Here is a 17,181-nt window from a genome sequence, read left to right as displayed (position 1 = left end):
ATCAATAGCAACATAATGATCCAATTGGTTGCATATAGTTAATATTTTTAAAAACTTACTTTAATTGTTAATTCTGTTATTTGAAAATTTTATAAATGTATACAATGCATTCAAATGTTTATCCTCCACCATCATATTAATCTTCCCTCGGTCATACCTCTTTCTTTCCAAGGATCATGACTTTTGTTTTGTTTTGTGACTCATTTAGTTTAATCAGGACAGCAAAAGAAGTGTATTGGTTTTGGGTTTAGGATAGATCCTTTCCCCTTATCGGTTATTGCTTAGGGAGCTGCAAAGGCCTTGCAGAGAACACAGAACTGTTGCCAGGGCTCTTGGTCACCCACCACAGCTAGATGTATAAGATCCTATTGATAAAGAACAATACAGATTTTTTGTTGCACAGCATAGAGACATCGACCAGGACCTAACCAAGACACCTTCTCACTACTCTCTAGCTGCAGTAGCTTTCAGTTTGCTCCAGGTGGTATGCAAGACAATAGGGCAGAAAGAACACTGATGGTCTTACTCAGAATGGGATCATGCATGCTCGATACTATCCTATCAGGTGGGATGGGCCCACAGGTCTAATGGTGGCTATGATTGTTACTGCAGCAACCAGTCATTTCTGATTAGACTTGAAGCCTCCTTCAGAGCAAGGGATACATGCCAGATACTATAAACCTAACTCAAAGACCATGGCCATGTTTGAGGAGGTCATAGGCTCCATAGGCATGCAGACTACCAAATAAATAGGACTTGAAAGAACTCCACATGGTATATAAAATTTAAAACGTTAAAAGTACAGAGCAAAGAAAAAGATATAGAAAGGTGAAATGAAAATGGGCCAAATCATACACAAAGGCAAGCCAGTTAGGAGAACACCTGGTTATTCAACAGGAACTCTTGAAGCCAAGAGTGCTTGAAAAAATGTACTTGAAATTATGTAAGACTACAACTGTCAAGCTACTATTATACCCAGCAGAATTATACAATTGAAGAATTAGTAAAAACTATCCTTAATAAGAACCCTCTAAAGAAAATTTGACTACTGAGATAGTTAGTGTCTTAGGGTTTTCATCGATGTGCTAAAATTCTGTGACCAAAAGCAACTTGTAGAGGAAAAGGTTTATTTTGCTTATTCTTCCATAGCACAGTCCACTGTTGAAGGAAGTCAGCAGGGCAGGAACCTGGAGGCAGGAATTGATTTAGAGATCATGGGGACGTGCTGGGCCATGCCCAGTCTCCTGGACCCTCCAAAATCAATCGTGAATCAAGAATATGCATCACATGCTTGCCCACAGTCCAATCTGAGGTGACATTTTTCTTAACTGAAGTTCCCTCTTCCAAAATGACTCTTACTTGCGTCATGCTGGCTTAAAGACAGATATTAGACAGAAAGTTACATTAACCCCAACAGCCACATCAATGGACAGGTCATCTGGATAAAAATCAGAGAGAATATATTATGAAGATTAAAAATAGGTCAAATGGATCTACCAGACATCTATGGAGCACTCTCCTTGAAAGACTCAAGAATACACATGCTTGTGTGAAACAAGTCTCAGCAAAAGAAAATTGAAACAGCTCCTTGTATTCTATCTGACATATATATATATATATATATATATATATATATATATATATATATATATTCTGGAAATAAACATCAAGGGAAAACTAGAGAAAATGCATGATCTCACAGAGAACAAGAAGTTAGAAAGAAGTCAGTAATGAAGCCAGAACAGTGTTGGTGAACGTAAGATGAACACATTTTCAGGACATTTGTGGAAACATCAAGCAAGTATGTTAATCAAGGGAGAGGAATCATCTTTCAGATATTAGCCAATGGTTTTATTACATGTTGTGGAATGTAGAAGTTAGTAATCTAGCAAGTTAATAGATTCCAAAAGGCTTCATCTGGTAGTTACAAGGATGTGAGATCAGACAAGCGATGAGCAATAAAAATCTACTATGGAAACTGAAGCTACATCAAGATTATTTGGAACTGGTCTTCAACAACGGTATTCTAATCAGCCAGCGTAGAGTCATAACATAGATATGGCCTTCCTTGTTTGTAGAAAATTCCTTCCTTCCCTCATTCCTTCCTTTTCTCTTTTTACTCCCTCCACTTTTTATCTGTCTATAATTTCATTTGTCTCTTCTTCCCGATTGAATGATTAAGACTACTGTTTGAGGATGGTTAGCAAATCGTGGATGCCCCCCCTCCTTTGGTTTTATTTTTGTTTTTACAGGGACCCTAAAGGCTGATGCCTTTTAAACCGATCCAACCTAACCAACTGAAAATTCTGTTTCAATTTAAAGCCAGAAGATAAGCCACAAAATTTTAAGACTTAGAGTGAAAACCCTTCCGAATGAATAGTATTTCTAAAAACATTATATATTTCTAAAATTATATATTATATATAAACATATATTTATATGAAATATATATACAAACAAATAACTAGTACTCTTTAATGAAATAGGCAATGCTTCCTCCTTTATTCACTGTTCAGGATCATAATCCAAAATAACAAGACCTCAAACAAGCAAACACAAGAATATAGACTCTGAAACATGGAAGAATTGGCAGGTCTAAGCTGGAATATAAAAAATGATTGTTAAAGCTGGAATAATAGCAAAACATCATTTTCTTGATGGCAAATTCACCCAACTGCACACCCATAAATACTGGCTTTACCAGATAGATCATCCACACCAGTCCTCTGCTGTAATATGATGCTGACTCAGTTCCTACTGAGAAATATGTGTGGGTGAGAACTGCACCATGCATACTGTGGGAAGAAATGAATATTTGCTCACAGTGGACTTTCAAGACCTGGGTCTGGTGCATATTTTTGTCCTAGTAAATGATGTCCTTTTACTCTTGTGGGACTTACTGTTCAGTGACGAAGAGCCGTTTCTCTCTATACTTTAGATGAACAATGTCAAGGTCCCCTTTTGAAGCAGACTATTAATTAATAGTCAGCCTAGTGTGAGTCACTTGAAGAGTATAAAATGAATATTTTATAGCTTTTGAGGGGAGGTCTAGCAAGGAAGAAGGGAAATTTATTTAGGGGTTACTGGATCTCATCAGAGTTTTGGGCTTATATCCTAAGGTCAAACCCAGCTCTGCTGGAGTATAACCACTGGACATAACCAATGAATACTTTGATAAAAACAGATTTACTACATTATATTGTAAATTAATGACAAATGAGCTCTTTCAGTTTAAATTTTATCATTTTATTTTATTTGTATGGATATTTTTACCTGTGCATATATCTGTCTACCATGTGCATTCCTTGTGCCTACCAAGGCCAAAAGAAGAATCAGATCAGCCGGAACTTAATTGACAGAAGGTTGTGAGCCACTACGTGGGTTCTGGGAACCAAACTCTGGTCTTCTGGTAGAGTTGTAAGTACTCTGGACCTGTAAGCCAACTCTTCAGCCTCCACAAGTAAACTCTTTATGTCAACATGGATGTCAGTTTCTATAAGTAGCTTAAAAGATATCAAAACATAGAATTTAACTTTTGAGAAAAGTGGCAAGTTCATTAAATTAGGAGGCTTGAGAAGAACAAGAATATAATTGCTAACATTCATCTGCATTTATCTCATGTATGGAAAAATCACATTTTTTTTTTCCTGGAGAGGACAATGATATTAAAAGGGATAACAAGGTAAATGCAGTACCATGGCAGCATCACTAAAACTCTTTTAAGTTAGTGGCTGTTTATTTGTTTAATAAAGTTATACAATAGTTTATATTCCAAATGCAGATAGTCCAATCACTGCCAAAGGCTTTGGAAGGGTGTTACCATGCGCTTAAGAAATGATTTGGTGCACCTGAAAAAATGTTCAACATCCTTAGCTATCAGGGAGATGCAAATCAAAACAACCCTGAGATTCCATCTCACACCAGTCAGAATGGCTAAGATTAAAAATTCAGGTGACAGCAGATGCTGGCGAGGTTGTGGAGAAANAGGAACACTCCTCCATTGCTGGTNGGATTGNAAGCTTGTACAACCACTCTGGAAATCAGTCTGGCGGTTCCTCAGAAAATTGGACATAGTACTACCAGAGGACCCAACAATATCTCTTCTGGGCATATACCCAGAAGATCTTCCAACTGGTAATAAGGACGCATGCTCCACTTTGTTCATAGCAGCTTTATTTATAATAACCAGAAGCTGGGAAGAACCCAGATGTCCCTCAATAGAGGAATGGATACAGAAACTGTGGTACATTTACACAATGGAGTACTACTCAGCTATTAAAAACAATGAATTTATGAAATTCTTGGGCAAATGGATGTATCTGGAGGATATCATCCTTAGTGAGGTAACCCAATCACAAAAGAAGTTACTAGATATGCATTCACTGATAAGCAGATATTAGTCCAGAAACTTAGAATACCCAAGATACATTATGCAAAACACAAGAAAACCAAGAAGGATGACCATCGTGTGGATCCTTCATTCCTCCTTAGAATAAGGAACAAAATACCCATTGGAGGAAATAGAGAGACAAAGTTTGGGGCAGAAAGTGAAGGAAAGGCCATCCAGTGACTGTCCAACTTGGGGATCCACCCCATATACAGTTACCAAACACAGACACTATTGTGGATGCCTACAAGTGCTTATTGACAGGAGCCTGATATAGCTCTCCCCTGAGAGGCTCTGCCAGTGCCTGACAAATACAGAAGTGGATGCTCACAGCCACAGGGTCCCCAATGGAGGAGCTAGAGAAAGTACCCAAGGAGCTGAAGGGGGCTGCAACCCTGTAGGTGGAACAACAATATGAACTAACCAGTACCCCCTGAGCTTGTGTCTCTAGCTGCATATGTAGCAGAAGATGGCCTAATTGGCCATCACTGGGAATAGAGGCCCCTTGGTCTTGCAAACTTTATATGACTCAGCACAAGGGAAGGCCTGGGCCAAGTAGTGGGAGTGGGTGGGTAGGGGAGCAGAGGTGGGGGTGGGGTATAGGGAACTTTTGGGATAGCATTTGAAATGTAAATAAAGAAAATAATAATAAAAAATTAAAAAGAAAGAAATGGTTTGGTGGGCATGGGCTTGCTGCTCAAGGATAAGCATGTAAATTTGTATCCTCAATGTCCACGTAAAAGGTCAGGCATAATATACTGAATACAAACTATACCAATATCTTTATCATACAGAGGAAAAGACCTCAGAGGGGGAGAGAAAGAGGTTTACAAGAAGGAAAAAGTAGATAGTTGTGCTCTCAATCAAAGTAAGTGCATGATTCTATGTAGTATAAAAGTATACTTCAGTCCTTCTTAGAAGGGGGAACAAAATACCCATTGGAGGAAATAGAGAGACAAAGTTTGGGGCAGAAAGTGAAGGAAAGGCCATCCAGTGACTGTCCAACTTGGGGATCCACCCCATATACAGTTACCAAACACAGACACTATTGTGGATGCCTACAAGTGCTTATTGACAGGAGCCTGATATAGCTCTCCCCTGAGAGGCTCTGCCAGTGCCTGACAAATACAGAAGTGGATGCTCACAGCCACAGGGTCCCCAATGGAGGAGCTAGAGAAAGGACTCAAGGAGCTGAAGGGGTTTGCAGCCCCATAGGAGGAACAGCAATATGAACCAACCAGTATCCCCGAGTTCCCAGGGACTAAACCACCAACCAAAGTATACACATGGAGGCACCCATGGCTCCAGCCTAATATGTAGCAGAGGATGACCTTGTCGGACATCAATGAGAGGAGAGGCCTTTGGTTTTGTGAAGGCTCCATGCCCCAGTGTAGGGGAATGCCAGGACAGGGAAGCAGGAGTGGGTGGGTTCCTGGGCAAGGGGGGGGGGATTGGATAGGGGTTTTCAGAGGGGAAATGAGGAAATGGGATAAGATTTGCTATGTAAATAAAGAAACATCTAAAAAACAAATAAATAAAAGAAAAATGAAAAAAGTATAAACATACAGATTTGTTATGTAGGAGGAATCTCCATTTTCTAATCTAAGAAGAAAGAACAAAATAAAAGAAAGAGAAAGAGAGAGGGAAGGATGGAGGGAGGGAAGAAGGAAGGAAGGAAGGAAGGAAGGAAGGAGGGAAGGAAGGAAGGAAGGAAGACAAAAGGAAAGAAAACCCTGATGAGAATATGGGAGCAGGAGGAACATTCTAATCCATCTATCTAAGAGGACCGATACTTGTATGCTATCAAGTCCCCAGATCTCCTCCTTGTCTTTCTCTCCCCTCACCTCTACCTTCTCTTCCCATTTTTCTCTCTTTTTCCACATATTACTCCTTATAGTTTATCATACTTTATTTGACCCCAAAACCACTTGTGTGCAAGTGTGTGTGTGTGTGTGTGTGTGTGTGTGTGTATGCATGTGTGTGTGTTTATGTTTGTGTGAGTGCAGGTGTCCATGGAGTCCAGAAAAGCAGCAATAGATCCCTTGGAGCTGAGTGATAGATGGTTGAAATTACCCTTAGCACCTGATACATCTCTCTAGCTCTGAGATATATAGTTATATAAAACAAAATATATTTATTAATATGTCTTTATGAATTTATTATATTTATTATATTTATACATAGTTTATAAAGATTCTAAACTGTGTCTGGTAGTATATCTTGCCAATTGTTAGCACTTGAGTTCATCTCCAGAACCCACTTGATAAAATGAAAAAACTGACTCCCACAAATTGCCCCTTGATCTCTATGCTGTGGTGGCAGATACGTACCCCATAATGCAGTAGGATTGTGCTTTTCTTAAGCCCAGTACAAATACATAAAAAGTAGCTTCTTGCTTATTTCTTACTAATGCCCATGTTAACACTCATGCTATGCATAACTGAAACTGTCCTTAGCATTCTGTATAGGTAGAGGTTTTAGAAAGGGAAATGTAGCCAAGTGGATAAAACCTACTACTCATCTTTACTCAAATAAGCACGCATAGGGAAAAGTAACCCAGATAAAAGAGCAACCCTGAACCTCTGGCCCACAGCTCTAGACAGAAGCAGCAACCGTAGGAAGGGACAGGAACCCTTAATAAACCGCAGGCCATATTCTGGGTCTGTTTATTGGAAAGGCCTGTAAGTTGCTTAAATAACACAATTGTTTAACACCTTAACGTCTTAATACTAAAATATATCAGCTCCTCTAGTCCCCACTTTTAGGGCTATCTGAAGCCTAGGTGCTTGGAAGAAACTTCCCTCTCTTCATAATAAAACGAGTCTGTATAGTTAAGGTACACAGATCTTCTTCTAATGGATTTAATTGGCATTATCTAGAGAAAAAAGAATGAAATTTTCATGATACACTGAGCCATATAGACTTAGGAAGTCATCCAGAAAATAGGTGTGATAATAAAGTTTGCCTATGCAGAGTCGAAAGTCAGCATTGATTAAGCAATTCCAAATGAATACTTACAATTAAGAAGTCTCATCTTGCTGTGTCCTAAGAGGCCCTAAGAGAATAAAGAGAAATAAAGGAAAATACAGATGAAATATATTTGTTAAAGTATTGGTTCTTTTCAATTTTCAGATGTACATTTCATTTGTTTTAGAAAAGTCAAGTTTTAATCTAAGACAAACTGTAAGCTACAGTGAACAAACTGAGAGGTACGTGTGATTCATGATTATGGTGTTTAGAAAACATTGGTGGTATTGACTGCACATCAAGCACACTGAGGCGTCATGCATGAAGAGATATTTTTGTGGCTTGTTTACCATACTTTGGGCTTGAGCCAGGTTAACAGCACTGTGCAGAGTCACCAGAGGGAGAGAACATTTACTGAGAGTCTAACTTGTGCACTGATGTAAGAATCTGTTTCCTGTTTCCTTTAATCATGAAACTATATTGTGCAGTCAATATTGTAATCCTGTCAACATAATGCGCAGCAAACAAAATGCCATATAAAATAAGAAAGATGGAAACTAACCCTTTTAACTCTACTGTTCTAATGTATCGGGTGGGGGGCATGAATGACATGGTGGCTCAGCCATATCCACTGGAAACAGTGGAAGTCATGAAGCCAACACAGCTGTTTGACACAGTCCCTGCAATGCTGAGCCGATGCTGAATTGCTGTCTTTCTGTCTCTCACTTTGGGGTTTTGGTCTCTATGTGTTGCATTTCTGGGTACTTACTGCATTATGATTCATTTTATCTTTTCCTGAGAATATTATGTCTGAGTCTTTATAGGAAAGTCCTAAAATTAACTATATCTGGATTTATTTGGAAGTCTCCCTTATGCCCTTAAGCCCAGATAAGCACATAACTAGATGAGGCCTTTACTTCAGGAATCTTCTTGATGTATCTGCCTTTGAGCAAACTCAAAGGGCATAATTAGTTCAGGATAAACAGAAAGAACTGATAGACTCTGACTGGCTGGGAGAATAGGTTACAGATTCAAGGCCTTCTTTTACTGTATGCTTAGAGCTCTCTGAAAATGTAGTTTAAAGATAGGGTGCTGGAGGCCATCTTCGTAGCTTTGGTTCTTTCTTGAAGGTAGCCAAGCGGGGAGAGTGTTGGCATGGGCAAGACTTGGTCTTGCGAGATGAGGTTTGCTTTTTATAATACATATACCTGTCTTGACTTAGTTACTCTGAGGCCAAAAGCTGCAGGCCTCTGGACCTACTGACACTTGCTGCTAACAGTGGGGAGACTGGGTAAAGGATGGACTGCTCTTGCTCCCTTCTCCAAACATGCCAAACTTTTGTCCACTTTATTTCTTTTCTCTGGCCCTTTTACACCTTCTTAAACAAAAAGTTCATTAGAAAATTAACTTATAGATAAAACATTACCTAAAATGGGAGTTATAGAAGGATATCAATAACAAGTTCAAAGCAGTGTTTCATACTGCAAGCTTATTATAAGTTCAAAGCAACAGTTTTTTTCATGACCTTGTACACTTGTGGCTTTATCCTTGGACTTAAATGTTTTTCCTTGAGTAAAAAATTTGTCCCAAGTCTATTTTTTGTTTTAGTGTGGTTATGAAAGCTTATCATATTCCTTATTATGCATCCCTTACTTACTATTATGAGGAGTAAGTATACTCTATTCTTGATTCTAACTTTATTACATCTTTCTAGTAAAGCAACTAAGACCATCTCTAAAAACTTTCTTCCTAAAACTATTTGAAACAAATCAGGAATTCTATAAAGTCATTCATTCGTCTAAATAGCATTAATTCATGAAAGTTCATCTTTATATTGATCTGTAGGGAATCTGATCAATAGAGTGGGCTAATTCCCAGGGATGGTTATTTTAATTTAATAATGATAGGAAAGGCATATCAGTTGCAAGAAGCAACCCTGAGGTGAAGTCTTTTGGGGACTTTGCTTCTTAGAGGTCACCCACTACAGACCATGCAAAAAATAAAATAAAATAAAATGGTGAGCCACCTCCAGGAAGGCCACCTGCTAGCCTTAGTCTTTCCTAGATGGCTCCTGATCATAGGGGGTTATACAGGGTGCTCCCCTGGAGAAATAGAACTCAGTAAATAAGATAGATTGCCTGAATTAAAAGTTTCCCACTTTATAGCATAGATAAGTGATATAGTAAAGGAGTTAGGTATTAGTATTTGTTATTTATTAAAAGACTGGTTCAGATATTTTTTGTTTGTATGTACTGCCAGCCTAAAAGCAGGTTGTCACATAGTAAATGTGTTTGCTTTGGAGGAGACATTCTTTAGATTCTCTAAATTGGAGTTATAGAGCCAACAATAAAAATACAATCTGTTCAATTTGTATTTTCTAATTGTGACTAAACTTGTAACCCTGGATATGTAATAAAAACTCAAACATGTAATCTTCACTTCTTGTATAATTATTAGTATTTCTTTGTTCTGTGAAACTTGTATAAATTAAGAAGTAATTGGGTTGTTAGTTAGGGCTGGAAAATTCCCCTGATTACTGCCTGATGTGAACTCCCCCATCTCATCACGGACTCCTTATCTCCTCTGGGGGAACCCAGGTGAGAAATGGCCAGAGCAGGACCCAGCACCAGTCTTTTGGGGAAAGTCAAAAATCACTGTTTTATGGAATTGGTTTTCTCCTTCCAGCTTCCCTGTGTTCTGTGGATCAAACTCAGGTCATTTGGCTTGCAAGGTGAGCATCTTTACATACATACGAGACGACTCGCTTACCTCAACAAAGTTTAAGTGTCTTGGCATATGGATTCCAGACTTCAAAATTAGTTAACAAATATCTTAGTTATAATTATAAATATAGTTATGTTGCTTGTGCTTTTAATTTTCTATAAATTATTGAGAGTGATGTTGTGTGCTGCACCCAGAAAGAGCTCTGGTTTTCACATGGCTTTTCCTAGTGATGAGCCAGTCAGGTTTATTCCATCTGGAATGGCTCCATCACCCTGAGCATGTGGCTTCTGCTTCTTCATATCTGCCAACAAGATGAAGTGGGGGGGGCATGAGAGGACTTAGCACCATGATTAGAAGAGATGAAAACCACTTGTCCAATTCCATTGGCTAAAACTTAGCTTATTCTAACATTTAACTGTTGAGCATCTGAAAAATGCCAAATAATATTCCTAAGAATAAACAAAAACATAATGATTGATTGACAAACAAGTCTGTGGCTGTCTTTAGAGTTGTCAAGGTTTTCCATGAGTTACACCAGTGCTGTTGTAGAAATGGTGCAGTATATATGCATTAAACATCAGCCACGAACAGAAATGACTTTAAAGACTGGTAATGTATTGAAACCAGGCAAATGAGTGCTAGTCTTGGATCTGACATATGCAAGCTAAGCCCTTCTCTGCATGTGAACTGCCAAATATGAGTAATTCCTATACCCCAAGTAAATGTGGTAAAAAGAAATTATGGGATCACATCTGGTAAATGTAAGCTCCTATAACACTCACATATTTTTCTTACTTGCCTATAGTCCACATTGTTGATAGAAAAGAGTTTTGTTTTTTTTTTAATAAAGAAATGTTAATCGTACTGTTCTCATGCTTGAAAGCATTGATTGGTTTTTATAACAGAGACACAGATAGGTGGATGGATGATAAAGGGAGAGGTTAATATAAATTAAATAACAGTAGTATGGGCTTTAGACTATAGACTCAAAAGTCTACTATTATATAGAATTATTTCAAATTTCCAACCTGACATGTAAAATCTGTAAATATAGTTCATACAGTCAACTAAGGAATGCTGATGGCAAGGAAAATACTGTCTTCCTCAGGGAGAGGACACCAAACAGTTCTCCAGTGTCACGTGGTCAGAACTGAAACCAAGTATGGGTCAGTATTAACATTATACAAACTGGAAAGGTTGGATTTATATATTTAGAACATGTTTATTTTATAATATATTTACACATAAATATTATTTTATATATATATTTAACTGCTTATTTTTAACTTTTGTGTCATCTAGCACTATTCCCACAGATTTATGCAATGATAGTAGAGAATACACACACAAACACACACACACACACACACACACACATGCATGCGTGCGCACACACACACACACACACACACACACACACACACACACACACATACCCCACATGGGGGAAGGATTGTGGGAGGATGTGACCGGGAATGGGGGGAGTAGGATGTAAAGTGAGTAAGTAAAGAAATAAACTTAAGTTAAAAAATTGTAGACTGAGCTCCATTAAGAGTGGGCACCAGTTTTCCCGAGCATTGTTTGACCTGGCTAGTGACAACACTCCGAGGAGTCATGGACATTCGCATCTAGAACTTGAATGTCTACTTTTTCTTTTTCTTTTTTCTTTTTGAAATGTGTGCAAAAAATAGAAATGCTAAGCACAATTAATCTTTTAAAATACCTTCCTTAAAAATCTGACAAGAATATAAACATACAATAACGATAAGCAAAAAGTGAGTGAGATAAATAAAACCCAAGCAAGGAGTCTACACCAGTGAACAGAGCCCAGACGCCATTCCGCACTAGAAATATCTGCCTGCCCTGGACATGAGGGACTTTATCTCCACATTTTTAAAAAAATTAAACACACAAAAGCAAAAGCAAAACAAAACAAATGAGCAGAACCAAGAGAAGTTGGAGGCTCCACTTCCTAGGCTCTACACAAGACTGGGAGTGTGGTCTCCATCCTGGTGGGGAGGCTTCTGGGAAATTGCTAGGCAGTAAAAGCAAACAGTCAACCAACGATGGCCGAATTGTGAAGAGGAGACCTGGTCTTCCAGATGCCTCATGACTTCCTCAGTAAATGGCACCAAGAAACTTATAGCCCGCAGGCAACTCCTCTAGACAAAACCCCTTTCCTTAGACCTTACATGATTTCTGCAGATAAGTGGTTTTTTGTCTTTTTGTTTTTTTCCATGTGGAAGAGATTTTTATTGAAAGGGAAAGACAAAGGAGTGGCAGAGAGAGGAGGGGGAGAGAAGAGAGGAAAGAGAAAGAAAGAAAAGAAAGAAAGAAAGAAAGAAAGAAAGAAAGAAAGAAAGAAAGAAAGAAAGAAAGAAAGGAAGGAAGGAAGGAAGAAAGAAAGAAAGAAAAAAGAGAGCCAGATTAGTGTTTTGGTCTAGTGCAAATCACACTCCTATAGATGTTTCAGTACCTGAGAGCATAGGCCTCAGCAGGATCAATAGGAATGGAAAAGAGAGAGCAAACGGAACAGACAACAGGGCAGGTGTCAGAACTTACAGAGCATCAGGAAGGAATGTTTGAAAAGAAAATAAAACAAGCATGTAGATAAGTCTTGTATGGTAAAGAAGCTAACCTGCCACAGTCTGCACGGGAAAGACATTCAGCTTCAAAATTGGTGAAAGGCTACTAGGCACTGCATGCCTATGACCTCAGCCCTAAGAGGCAGGAGCAGGAGGCCGGCCAGTTCCAGCTCAGCTTGGACTGGAACACAAGACTCAAATATACACATATTGAAAGAAATAAAAATGCAAATTCAAATAAAATATTTTATTGGATATTTTCTTTATTTACATTTCAAATGTTATCCCCTTTCCCAGTCCCACCCCTCCCCAGAAGCCCCCTATCCCATTCCCCCCTCCCCCTGCTTCTATGAGGATGTTCCCTCACCCACCCACCAACTCCTGCCTCCCTGCCCTCACATTCCCCTATACTGGGGCAAGGAGCCTTCCCAGGAACAAGGGCCTCTTCTCCCATTGATGCCCAACGAGGCCATCCTCTGCTACATATGCAGCTGGAATCATGTGTACACTTTGGTTGGTGCTTTAGTCCCTGGGAGCTCTGGGTGGGGGGGTCCTGTTTGGTTGATATTGTTGTTCTTGTTATGGTGTTGCAAAACCCTTCAGCTCCTTCAGTATTTTCTCTAACTCCTCCATCGGAGGGCCGGTGCTCACTCCAATGGTTGTATGCAAACATCTGCCTCTGTACTTGTCAGGCTCTGGCAGAGTCTCTCATGAGACAGCTCTATCAGGCTCCTGTCAGCATGCACTTCTTGGTATCCACAATAGAGTCTGGGTTTGATGACTCTATATGGGATGGACCCCCAGGTGGGGCAGTCTCTGGATTGCCTTTCCTTCAGTCTCTGCTCCACACTTTGTCTCTGTATTTTCTCCTGTGAGTATTTTATTCCCCCTTCTAAGAAGGACGGAAATATCCACACTTTGATCTTCCTTCTTCTTGAGCTTCATATGGTCTGTGAATTTTGTCTTGTGTGGTCTGAGCTTTTGGGCTAATATCCACTTGTTAGTGATCGTATATCGTGTGTTCTTTTGTGATTGAGTAACCTCATTCAGGATGATATTTTATAGTTCCACCCATTTGCCTAAGAATTTCATGAATTTATTGCCTTTAATAGCTGAGTAGTACTCCATTGTTTAAATGCTGCTTGTGGACGTTGTACATCGTGGTGCGCACTAGGCTCCGCACCACGATGTACAACGTCCACAAGCAGAGAAAGAGCTGAGGAGTGTTCCTCTTTCTCCACATCCTCGCCACCATCTGCTGTCACTTGAGTTTTTTTATCCAGCCATTCTGACTGGTGTGAGGTGGAATCTCAGGGTTGTTCTGATTTGCATTTCCTTTATGACTAAGGATATTGAACATTTCTTTAGGTACTTCTCAGCCATTTGATATTCCTCAGTTGAGAATTCGTTATTTAGCCCTGTACCCCATTTTTAATAGGTTATTGATTCTCTGGAGTCTACCTTTCTAAGTTCTTTGTATATATTGGGTATTAGCCCTCTATCAGATGTAGGATTGGTAAAGATCTTTTGGAAATGCTTTGTAGTTCTGGTACTAGGGGATGAATAGATTGCTAGCAGTTAAGAGTGATTTCTATTCTTCCCGGATACCTGAGTTCAGTTACCATCACCCTTGTGTGATAGATAGCTCAAGCTCTAGGGCATCTGATACCCTGCTTTAACCTCTGTGGGAGCATGCATACATTACATTACACACACACTCTCTCACACACACAACACACACACACATACACACAAACATATGCAAGAGCACATACAGTCAAAGACATACATATATACACAAACACTCACAGGACCACACACACATAATATACATACCCATATACACAAACACACATATATGTCAACACACACAAATGAAATATATCACTTAATATATCACTAGAGATATTTTGGTGATTTTGGTTTTTTAGACTGTCTTAGGGGTGGTAAACACTGTTAGTTTTTGATGGCCATTGCTAATATTTTCTAAAATTCAAAATCCACAATACACATGCGATATGCACAGGCAGTTTTACTTCTAAAATTTTTCTTCATATACTTACCAAAGTACAACCATATAATTATGTACATGGTCATCACATTATTGCATATAAAAGACATAGAAAAGCATAGACAAATTGAGCTATTCAGCAATAAGAGAATAGTCAAATGTATAACACCTTCTGAGTGTGGCATGTGCTGCATCCTAGCGTCCTTAGAGAAAAGAGAATTTAAACTGCTTCAGTGTTCAAGTAAATAGATGCAGTTTAAACTATGTAAACTCCTCTAATTCTTTACTAGTTCAATTCCAGGAAATTTAACACTGGAATCTCACATGGTGCTGCTCATTGCTTATACTGAAAGACTACTTTGTAGATATCATTTGCACTCTAAGAAAGGGAGCTTTCATCTCCATTTAAACCATCTTATCTACTTTTACAGGGGAAATAAGAAGAAAGGAGAGTCAGAGATAGGGTGTCTTAGGATACATAAAACGTTTATAACTCTGAGAATACACGCACACACGCATGTATGCTTATTTGTTTGTTTTCTGGTTGAACTCAAGAAAGAAATTAATCCCGGTCATCTCAGGTCAGGATCTGAATGGAGGGAGATGTTTCAGATTGTCCAGTTCATTTATAAGAAAACAATATGTATTTTTATTTTAAACAATTAAGAAAGTTTACATAACACAAGTTTTGATTTCCCTTGAGCCATGATATCACCAAATACCTCAGCTGTATTTACACTCATGATCAACTTGCCTCAGTCTCCCCACTGCTGTGCTTACATTTGGCTATTTTTATTTAGTTTTAATGCCTAATTTAAAAACAATATAATACAGTTTTTAAAACCTTTAATTAATTTAGTCTATTTAAAACACTTTGTATTCATACAGGTATGTGCATATACAGGTATGTGTTACTACCTGTGCAGGTACATAGCATGTGTGTGTGTGTGTGTGTGTGTGTGTGTGTGTATGTGTGTGTGTGTTCATTTGATCACACACCGGCCAGAGATCAATTTCAGGTGTCATACCTGAAGTTTCAGGTTCTGTCACTGGGACCTAGAGCTTACAGATTACGGTAGGCAGGCTGACCAGAGAACCCTGTGACCCACTTTCCCAGGGCTAGCTTTACAAGCATTTGGAATTTTACAGGGGTGGTAGGAATCGAACTCAGAGTGTCACGTTTATATGACAAGCACATTACTCACTGAGCCTACATAGCAACTTAAGCAATTACATCTCTAATAATCTCTTGAAGAAGGAGGCATTTATTTTCCATCTTCTATACAATTTACAGCTCTGCTTCACTTCTTTTCTGAAGGGACCCTTGGTGTTTTACTGGCCACTTCCTCCAGCCTTCTCAACAGGCTTACGGCTCAAGCAAGCAGCGGTCTGAAGTACAGTCTTTGTGTCCCTTGTGACTATGGGTAGAAGGGGCTGGGGCCTGTGACATTTCTTGAAAACTCTCCTTCCAAAGCAAACCTGTCTCCTGTTGAATTTATAGAAATTCCAGGTTAGCAAAATTCTTTTTGCCTTTTCCTCAGAAAACAAAAGGAGAGATTCTCTATTTTTCTATCAGATTTTTTTTCACTCTCACTAGTATCTAAGTGTTTGATCTATTCTTGGTTAATTTTAATTAACTCTTGATTTGAATATCATTTCAAATGGTAAGGTCATCATTTTGCTTTCTTTAATTAAGGAATCGTCATGAGGGCTGAACTACACATTAATTCTGTGATTTATGAAAGATGGCTAAGATCATAGTCTCATTTTCAAAAAAAATTAATGTGGGATTTTTCTTTTCAAATGCAGTACTGCAAATGCTGGGTTTATCTCTGTTCTGCTTGAATGAAATAATATGGTTAACTGCAATTTGAATTAATTCTAGTAAGCAAGAAAATATTACCATCTACTCAAATCAGTAATTCTGACCACTCCACCAGCCCTTCCTCCCCACACCTAGGCCATTCAACCTCACACTTCTAATTGCACTGTTGACACTTACAGCATTAGGCTCTAGGGATGAAAAAAATCCCCACATGATTTCTAAACTCAATCCATCCTTCAGTAATTACATTTGTAGATAATGGAAAAGAAACCATTAACACAGAGTGCTTTTAAATCATAATTAATTGCACATGCAAATGCACTGCTAAATTTGGATGCTCAATTAAACAGCTAATTGCATTGAAAATGAAAGTGTGCCCTTAAATTGAAGACCAAGAGCCCTGGCCCACCTGTGTGCATCCTTTTACTTAAACAAGAGACAGTTTTAATCTTCCATACAGTTATAGGCAGGGAACGAAAACAAGCCTCCACCTGCACAGAGCCAGAATTGGAGCCAATCATAGGCTGTCACACACTGACATCTGTAATCCATATCATCTATTTCAAAACCAGATCCTTGGAAGATAGGTCCCCTGGGGATCCCAAGACTTTTAGACCTTCAGAAAGTGTTTTTGCTTTTAACACAGGAAACGCTGTGTTATACCACAACATTATTCAGAAGT

The sequence above is a fragment of the Mus pahari genome, chromosome 20 (assembly GCF_900095145.1).
Source record: "Mus pahari chromosome 20, PAHARI_EIJ_v1.1, whole genome shotgun sequence".
Classification (NCBI taxonomy): domain Eukaryota; kingdom Metazoa; phylum Chordata; class Mammalia; order Rodentia; family Muridae; genus Mus; species Mus pahari.
This window is presented reverse-complemented; position numbering follows the sequence as displayed.